Here is a 9,290-nt window from a genome sequence, read left to right on the forward strand (position 1 = left end):
GTGAGTCATCCCGCCAAAAAAGGAGCAAGTGAGTCAAGGCGTAAATGTCTTTGGCTTAATTATATCTCTCTCCCTCCTTTCCTCGCCGATGATCTAAGGCAACATTGCAATCAAAGCCCTTGATCAATAAAGCTCATTGATTTGCAAAAAATGCATTGGGACGATCGGCAAGCTCATCAAGTGATTAACCTCTTACTGGTTTCTGAAAAGGTGCGACTAGATCTTAGTTGAATGAATCAATCAAATGACAAAACATATAAAAATAAAGAATAAATAATTTACAAGAAAATTTTATACGGGTCTTCAAATAAGGTCCGACGAATATAACATTAATCAAGACTTCGTTAATTCTCAGTCAATCGGGATTTAGTAATCCCGTTTTGAAAGAGTTAAATTCAACAATCAAACACACACACGGAAAAAAAATATCAAGCGCACACAACCTTACGATTAGCGTTCATGGTCGGCTCCACGACCTCGTCACGCGACAACCCGCACGCTGACCCCATGCACCCCAGCAGGCCGCCGCCTTTCTTCTGCGAGCCGCCGGGCTTCGCCGCCGTCTTCCCCGCACCGTCCGCCGTGAAGCTTACACGCTTCTTGCTCCCGGTCGACGCCGACTCCGTGCCACCCATGGATGAGCTCAGCACCGGCGACGCCACCTCGCTGCCGCCCGGTGAAGACCGCACGGCGGGGAACTGGTGCGCCCGGAGCTGGCCGGCCGAGAACACCATGCTGGCGGGCGACGCCGAGCTGTTGCTGATCGCGGCGCTGAACTCGAAGCTGGCGTCGGTCTCCGCGGGCGGGGTCTGCGGCACCGCCACCACCACCGGCGCGGTCTGGCGGCTGCGGCTGCGGCTCCCACGGCATCGGGACGCCACGCTAGCCCCGTCGGCGTCCGCGGCAGCTACAAGGTCGGCGTCCACGGCCGTCATCAGCTCGAGGAGTGGCCGTGGCTTGCTCATTGTAGCAGAAACCCGAGGGATACCAACTTACCAAGTGATGGAAACCTCATGGCTTAACCTTGGATATAAATACGGGCATGGCGAGCACAAGCGTACAAAGATGTGCGTGGTTTTAGCGGCAAGGGTGGTGATAGAAACAAAGGGTTTGTTATGGATGTCGGGGCGTTGGTATTAACGATGGCGCGCGCTAGCTAGTTGGTTTGGAAGGAGCCATGGCCGCCAGGTTTGGATATCAGTGGGCAACACAAGCGCTAGCTAACTGGAATTTTGCTTGGTGGCTTGGTGCCGTCGTCTTTTGCGCTTTGTCTCGTGAGAAGTGGACCGGGTGATGCTGTGCCCGTCTTTTTTGAGATGGCCAACGTTTTAGTTTCTGAGGTGAGAGTGAAGAAGATGTCAAAGTCACCACTTACACAAAATGGCGATATAATACTTACCCAAAATTGTGGCATATAAAAGCTTAGCTTTTATTAATCTTTATCTATTCTTAATGGAGCAGTTGGTAGTCTCATTTTCAAGTTTATTTTCGTTCCATCATTTTCGTCCGTTTTTTTTCACTGATTTTTTTGTCCCCCTCCCACCACCCCTCTCCCACCTACGCAGCCAAAAAACCAACCCGCAAAAAACCATACCTATCGATCCCCTCGACGACACAGAGCCGCCGTCCTCTCGTGCAATCTCGCTGCCGCCACCCTCCGATCCGCTCCTCCTCTCCCGAGGATACGCAGCCGCATCCGCCGACGCCGATCCGGGCAGACGCGGCCGTCGTGGATCACGAGGACACCGCCACCACCGGCGCCTAGGATATATCGCCCGTCACGGATCAGCATCCCCAGGACGCCGCCGCCGCCGTGGATCCACTACCACGCACAGCTCGGGCCCAAGCCGTGTGCGCCCTTTGTCTGGATGTCGATCGGGGGCGACGTGAGGAGGGACAAGGTAGAGAAAGGGGGTCAGATTAGCGCCGCAGTAGAGGTGAGTGAAGGGGCCGGGGTTGCGTCAGCCGCCGAGATGCGCGAGAGGATCGGATCTGTGCAAAGCGGATTCATCAGAGCACTTCGCTCCCGCTGCCTTTGGCCTGATGCTTAGATGAATTGATGCGTAAGTTTGAATCCTTTCATTTTCACTTCTCTAATGGGTGGCTGAGGCTTAATGCTTTGATGGATCGATGCATCCTAGAACTGGCTGATATGTGCGTGTGTGTGCACATTTTTTTCTTTTGATCTTTGTAGAGATTGGTTCAGCTTCTCTGCTTATGGATTTCTTCATTCTTCTGTCTCTGTGTGTCACTCTGTTGCCGAATGATCTGGTGATTTTTTTTTCTTTATGTGCAGAGATGTGATGTATGCACGTCATGGTACACATAGGGTTTTGATTTGCTTTCCTTGACTGCAGAAGATGTTATTACCATGAGCCAGGTCATGGTACACAGGCTAACTAAACAAGCTTCTGTTGTTTTATTGTTGGTCGTTCCCGTCTACTGCTGCCAACAGTCAACTTTCTGCAGGGTTTTTATTTCTTTCTCTTTCATCGAAAGCTCCTTTTTGTCACTTATTAATTAGTTGATGCATGTGGAGATTTTCGATACTAGGAGAACCAAGTTTAAATATGTGCAATTCCATCTATCTAGCATCAATGTCGGGTGAGGTTAGACTACAAGAAAGACTAGATATTAAGCTTGTCCATTCTGAATCTGAAGTGACTACTGTTGTAAATAATGCTACTTGAGTACCTGGTTGATTGGTTTTGTTTATTGTGGCATTGAGTAGCCTACTACATTAGTGGTGTCAGCTATATTTTGTAAGTTTGTTATCGATTCCATTTGGTTATATGTGTGTGTGATTGAAAGATAATGGTTTAGATATGAATTGCTACGGTTTTATATAACACTTTTTGATTTGTGCTACTAGGTCTGCCGCTGCGTGCTTGACAACATGAGGTGTCGCAATCGGCGTGGTATGCTGGTGGATGATGTCAGCTATATTTTGTAAGTGATTTTTTTCTTTGTGTGCAGAGATGTGATGTATGCACGTGATGGTACACATAGGGTTTTGATTTGCTTTCCTTGACCGTAGAAGGTGTTATTATGATGAGCCAGGTCATGGTACACAGGCTAACTAAACAAGCTTCTGTTGTTTTATTGTTGGTCGTTCCCGTCCACTGCTGCCAACAGTCAATTTTCTGTAGGGTTTTTATTTCTTTCTCTTCCATCAAAAGCTCCTTTTTGCCACTGATTAATTAGTTGATGCATGTGGAGATTTTCGATACTAGGAGAACCAAGTTTAAATATGTGCAATTTCATCTATCTAGCATCAATGTCAGGTGAGGTTAGACTACAAGGAAGACTAGATATTAAGCTTGTCCATTCTGAATCTGAAGTGACTACTGTTGTAAATAATGCTACTTGAGTACCTGGTTGATTGGTTTTGTTTATTGTGGCATTGAGTAGCCTACTACATTAGTGGTGTCAGCTATATTTTGTAAGTTTGTTATCGATTCCATTTGGTTATATGTGTGTGTGATTGAAAAATAATGGTTTAGATATGAATTGCTACAATTTTACATAATACTCCCTCCATTCCACAATGTAGTGCTTCCTCTATCCCCGTGCTTCAACTTTAACCGTAAATTTAACTACCAAGACCGATTGCGGCGGGAGCAAAATTATATCAGTGAATTCGTATTCGAAAGAAGTTTTCAATTATATAATTTTTTCTCCCGACGCAGTTGGTCTCGTTGGTTAAATTTATGGTCAAAGTTAGACCTCGAAAAGCATGGGCGCACTATATTTTGGAATGGAGGGAGTACTCTTTGATCTGTGCTGCTAGGTCTGTCGCTGCGTGCATGACAACATGAGGTGTCGCAATCAGCATGGTATGCTGGTGGATGATGTCAGCTATATTTTGTAAGTGATTCTTTTTCTTTGTGTGCAGAGATGTGATGTATGCACGTCATGGTACACATAGGGTTTTGATTTGCTTTTCTTGATTGCAGAAGATGTTATTACGATGAGCCAGGTCATGGTACACAGGCTAACTAAACAAGCTTCTGCTATTTTATTGTTGGTCGTTCCCGTCCACTGCTGCCAACAGTCAATTTTCTGCAGGGTTTTTATTTCTTTCTCTTCCATCGAAATCTCCTTTTTGCCACTTATTAATTAGTTGATGCATGTGGAGATTTTCGATACTAGGAGAACCAAGTTTAAATATGTGCAATTCCATCTATCTAGCATCAATGTCGGGTGAGGTTAGACTACAAGAAAAACTAGATATTAAGCTTGTCCATTCTGAATCTGAAGTGACTACTATTGTAAATAATGCTACTTGAGTACCTGGTTGATTGGTTTTATTTATTGTGGCATTGAGTAGTGAAAGCACAAGTGCTCCCTGGGTGATTTTGATAATTAATGACAACATATCTCTTGTTGGACTAATACTTTTACCTAGTATGTTTCAGACAAGTTCAACAAATTAAGTGGCATGGACTAAAGGATATGGAACCCCTTCAAGATGCTAAGGACAAAGGATTAGCTCAAGCTTCAAGATCAAGACTCTACATTTTCTATTTTAGTGATCCAAGATCACATTGAGTCTATAGGAAAAGCCAATACTATCAAGAGGGGATGAGGTGTTGCATAATGGCTTGTGTCGGTGTCAAAACCGGCGGATCTCGGGTAGGGGGTCCCGAACTGTGCGTCTAGGCCGGATGATAATAGGAGGCAGGGGACACGATGTTTTACCCAGGTTCGGGCCCTCTTGATGGAGGCAAAACCCTACGTCCTGCTTGATTAATATTGATGATATGGGTAGTACAAGAGTAGATCTACCACGAGATCAGAGAGGTTAAACCCTAGAAGCTAGCCTATGGTATGATTGTATATTGTGATTGTTGTCCTACGGACCTAAACTCTTCGGTTTATATAGACACCGGAGAGGGTTAGGATTACACAAGGTCGGTTACAAAGGAGGAGATATCTATATCCGTATTGCCTAGTTTGCCTTCCACGCCAAGTAGAGTCCCATCCGGACACGAGACGAAGTCTTCAATTTTGTATCTTCATAGTCTAACAGTCCGGCCAATGGATATAGTCCGGCTATTCGGAGACCCCCTAAACCAGGACTCACTCGGTAGCCCCCGAACCAGGCTTCAATGACGATGAGTCCGACATGCAGTATTGTCTTCGGCATTGCAAGGCGGGTTCCTCTCCAAATTCTGTGTACCTGTTGAAATAGTGTCCGGTTTCTTATGAATGTTGCACTCCTTGGCTTCCACGCCCAATAATGGCCACTTTCTACGTGCCGAGCGAATGTGAAGAGCCAGGGTGTTTTCACATTTACCCCCCTAGCTGTGTGAATGAGCCACCTATTAAAAAGGCGAGGATTCAGATCCAAATCACACCATCCTCCCTTGGCGAGCCTTCATCGTAGCGTGCCCAACAGAGATCCATTCCATCATGGCCGGTCGACGCAGCTCCTCTCGCTCCCCTTGCTCCAAGCCTGGAGATTGGGAGAGATGTTCCGTCCCGCACAGCAAATTAGTGATGCTTCAGACCAAGGGATTTCTTCCCCCAGCATACATGGTCCCGGTTGTTGGAAATATGCCCTAGAGGCAATAATAAAATGGTTATTATTATATTTCTTTGTTCATGATAATTGTCTATTGTTCATGCTATAATTGTGTTATCCGGAAATCGTAATATATGTGTGAATACATAGACCACAACACGTCCCTAGTGAGCCTCTAGTTGACTAACTCGTTGATCAAAAGATAGTCATGGTTTCCTGACTATGGACATTGGATGTCATTGATAACGGGATCACATCATTAGGAGAATGATGTGATGGACAAGACCCAGTCCTAAGCATAGCTCAAAGATCGTGTAGTTCGTTTGCTGTAGCTTCTCCGAATGTCAAGTATCATTCCTTAGACCATGAGATTGTGCAACTCTCGGATACCGTAGGAGTGCTTTGGGTGTGCCAAACGTCACAACGTAACTGGGTGACTATAAAGGTACACTACAGGTATCTCCGAAAGTGTTTGTTGGGTTGGCACGAATCGAGACTGGGATTTGTCACTCCGTATGACGGAGAGGTATCTCTGGGCCCACTCGGTAATGCATCATCATAATGAGCTCAATGTGATCAAGTGGTTGATCACGGGATCATGCATTGCGGTACGAGTAAAGTGACTTGCCGGTAACGAGATTGAACGAGGTATTGGGATACCGACGATCGAGTCTCGGGCAAGTAACGTACATTGTATACGGATTGATTGAATCCTCGACATCATGGTTCATCCGATGAGATCATCGTGGAGCATGTGGGAGCCAACATGGGTATCCAGATCCCGCTGTTGGTTATTGACCGGAGAGGCGTCTCGGTCATGTCTGCATGTCTCCCGAACCCGTAGGGTCTACACACTTAAGGTTCGGTGACGCTAGGGTTGTTGAGATATTAGCATACGATAACCTGAAAGTTGTTCGGAGTCCTGGATGAGATCCTGGACGTCACGAGGAGTTCCGGAGGCAAAGATTTATATATAGGAAGTCAAGTTTCGGGCATCGGGAAAGTTTCGGGGGTAATCAGTATTGTACCGGGACCACTGGAAGGGTCCCGGGGGTCCACCGGGTGGGGCCACCTATCCCGGAGGGCCCCATGGCCTGAAGTGGGAGGGGAACCAGCCCCTAGTGGGCTGGTGCGCCCCCCTTGGGCCTCCCCTGCGCCTAGGGTTGGAAACCCTAGGGGTGGGGGCGTCACCCTTGCCTTGGGGGGCAAGGCACCCCTTGGACGCCGCCCCCCCTAGGAGATTGGATCTCCTAGGGCCGGCGCCCCCCCTAGGGCCCCTATATATAGTGGGGGGAGGGAGGGAAGCCGCACCTAAGCCCCTGGCCTCTCCCTCTCCCTCCCGTGACACTCCTCCGTCTCCCTGCGCTTAGAGAAGCCCTGCCGAGATCACCATTGCTTCCACCACCACGCCGTCGTGCTACTGGATCTTCATCAACCTCTCCTTCCCCCTTGCTGGATTAAGAAGGAGGAGACGTCTTCCCAACCGTACGTGTGTTGAACGCGGAGGTGCTGTCCGTTCGGCACTTGGTCATCGGTGATTTGGATCACGACGAGTACGACTCCATCAACCCCGTTCTCTTGAACGCTTCCGCGCGCGATCTAAAAGGGTATGTAGATGCACTCCTCTCTCCCTCGTTGCTAGATGACTCCATAGATTGATCTTGGTGATGCGTAGAAAATTTTAAAATTCTGCTACGTTCCCCAACAGTGGCATCATGAGCTAGGTCTATGCGTAGTTACTATGCACGAGTAGAATGCAAAGCAGTTGTGGGCGTCGATATTGTCAATTATCTTGCCGTTACTAGTCTTATCTTGATTCGGCGGCATTGTGGGATGAAGCGGCCCGGACCAACCTTACACGTACACTTACGTGAGACCGGTTCCACCGACTAACATGCACTAGTTGCATAAGGTGGCTGGCGGGTGTCTGTCTCTCCCACTTTAGTCGGATCGGATTCGATGAACAGGGTCCTTATGAAGGGTAAATAGAAATTGGCAATTCAAGTTGTGGTTTTGGCGTAGGTAAGAAACGTTCTTGCTAGAAACCTATAGCAGCCACGTAAAAACTTGCAACAATAATTAGAGGACGTCTAACTTGTTTTTGCAGCAAGTGTTTTGTGATGTGATATGGCCAAAGGATGTGATGAATGATATATGTGATGTATGAGATGATCATGTTCTTGTAATAGGAATCACGACTTGCATGTCGATGAGTATGACAACCGGCAGGAGCCATAGGAGTTGTCTTTATTTATTTATGACCTGCGTGTCAACATAAACGTCAAGTAATTACTTTACTTTATTGCTAAAGCGTTAGCCATAGTAGTAGAAGTAATAGATGATGAGACAATTTCAAGAAGACATGATGATGGAGATCATGGTGTCATGCCGGTGACAACGATGATCATGAAGCCCCGAAGATGGAGATCAAAAGTAGAAAATGATATTGTCCATATCATGTCACTATTTGATTGCATGTGATGTTTATCATGTTTTACATCTTATTTGCTTAGAACGATGGTAGCTTAATAATTTCAACAAAGTGTTCCCCCTAACTGTGCACCGTTGCGAAGGTTCGTTGTTTCGAAGCACCACGTGATGATCGGGTGTGATAGATTCTAACGTTCGAATACAATGGGTGTAAGCTAGATTTACACACGCAATACACTTAGGTTGACTTGACGAGCCTAGCATGTACAGACATGGCCTCGGAACACAGAAGACCGAAAGGTCGAGCATGAGTCATATAGAAGATACGATCAACATGAAGATGTTCACTGATGTTGGCTAGTCCGTCTCACGTGATGATCGGACACGGCCTAGTTAACTCGGATCATGCTTCACTTAGATGACTAGAGGGATATCTATCTGAGTGGGAGTTCATTAAGTAATTTTATTAGATGAACTTAATTATCATGAACTTAGTCTAAAATCTTTACAATATGTCTTGTAGATCAAATGGCCCACGTTGTCCTCAACTTCAACGCGTTCCTAGAGAAAACCAAGCTGAAAGATGATGGCAGCAACTATACGGACTGGGTCCGGAACCTGAGGATCATCGTCATATCTGCCAAGAAAGATTGTGTCCTAGAAGCACCGCTAGGTAACGCACCTGTCCCGGAGAACCAAGATGTTATGAACGCTTGGCAATCACGTGCCGATGATTACTCCCTCGTTCAGTGCGGCATGCTTTACAGCTTAGAACCGGGGCTCCAAAAGCGTTTTGAGAGACACGGAGCATATGAGATGTTCGAAGAGCTGAAAATGGTTTTCCAAGCTCATGCCTGGGTCAAGAGATATGAAGTCTCTAACAAGTTCTTCAGCTGTAAGATGGAGGAAAATAGTTCTGTCAGTGAGCACATACTCAAAATGTCTGGGTTGCATAACCGCTTGACTCAGTTGGGAGTTAATCTCCCGGATGACGCGGTCATTGACAGAATCCTTCAGTCGCTTCCACCGAGCTACAAGAGCTTTGTGATGAACTTCAATATGCAGGGGATGGAAAAGACCATTCCTGAGGTATATTCAATGCTGAAATCAGCGGAGGTAGAAATCAAAAAGGAACATCAAGTGTTGATGGTGAATAAAACCACTAAGTTCAAGAAAGGCAAGGGTAAAAAGAACTTCAAGAAGGACGGCAAGGGAGTTGCCACGCCCGGTAAGCAAGCTGCCGGGAAGAAGCCAAAGAATGGACCCAAGCCCGAAACTGAGTGTTTTTATTGCAAGGGAAGTGGTCACTGGAAGCGGAACTGCCCCAAATACT

At 46.6% G+C, this 9,290-nt stretch overlaps 1 long non-coding RNA gene across 3 annotated transcripts; it reads left to right on the plus strand.

Moving 5' to 3' along the window:
* Window positions 1-1,509: 1,509 nt before the first annotated feature.
* LOC147964172 (uncharacterized) lies at window positions 1,510-4,335 on the plus strand. 3 transcript variants are annotated; one of them, XR_015607428.1, is made up of 3 exons: window positions 1,510-2,063; window positions 2,297-3,867; window positions 3,957-4,335. It is a non-coding gene; the product is annotated as an uncharacterized LOC147964172 (long non-coding RNA). The 3 variants fall into 3 exon arrangements; XR_015607429.1 differs by having other exon boundaries at window positions 2,873-3,867; XR_015607427.1 differs by having other exon boundaries at window positions 1,510-3,867.
* Window positions 4,336-9,290: the final 4,955 nt, after the last annotated feature.

The sequence above is a fragment of the Triticum urartu genome, chromosome 6A (assembly GCF_056163025.1).
Source record: "Triticum urartu cultivar PI428250 chromosome 6A, HENAU_Tu73, whole genome shotgun sequence".
Classification (NCBI taxonomy): domain Eukaryota; kingdom Viridiplantae; phylum Streptophyta; class Magnoliopsida; order Poales; family Poaceae; genus Triticum; species Triticum urartu.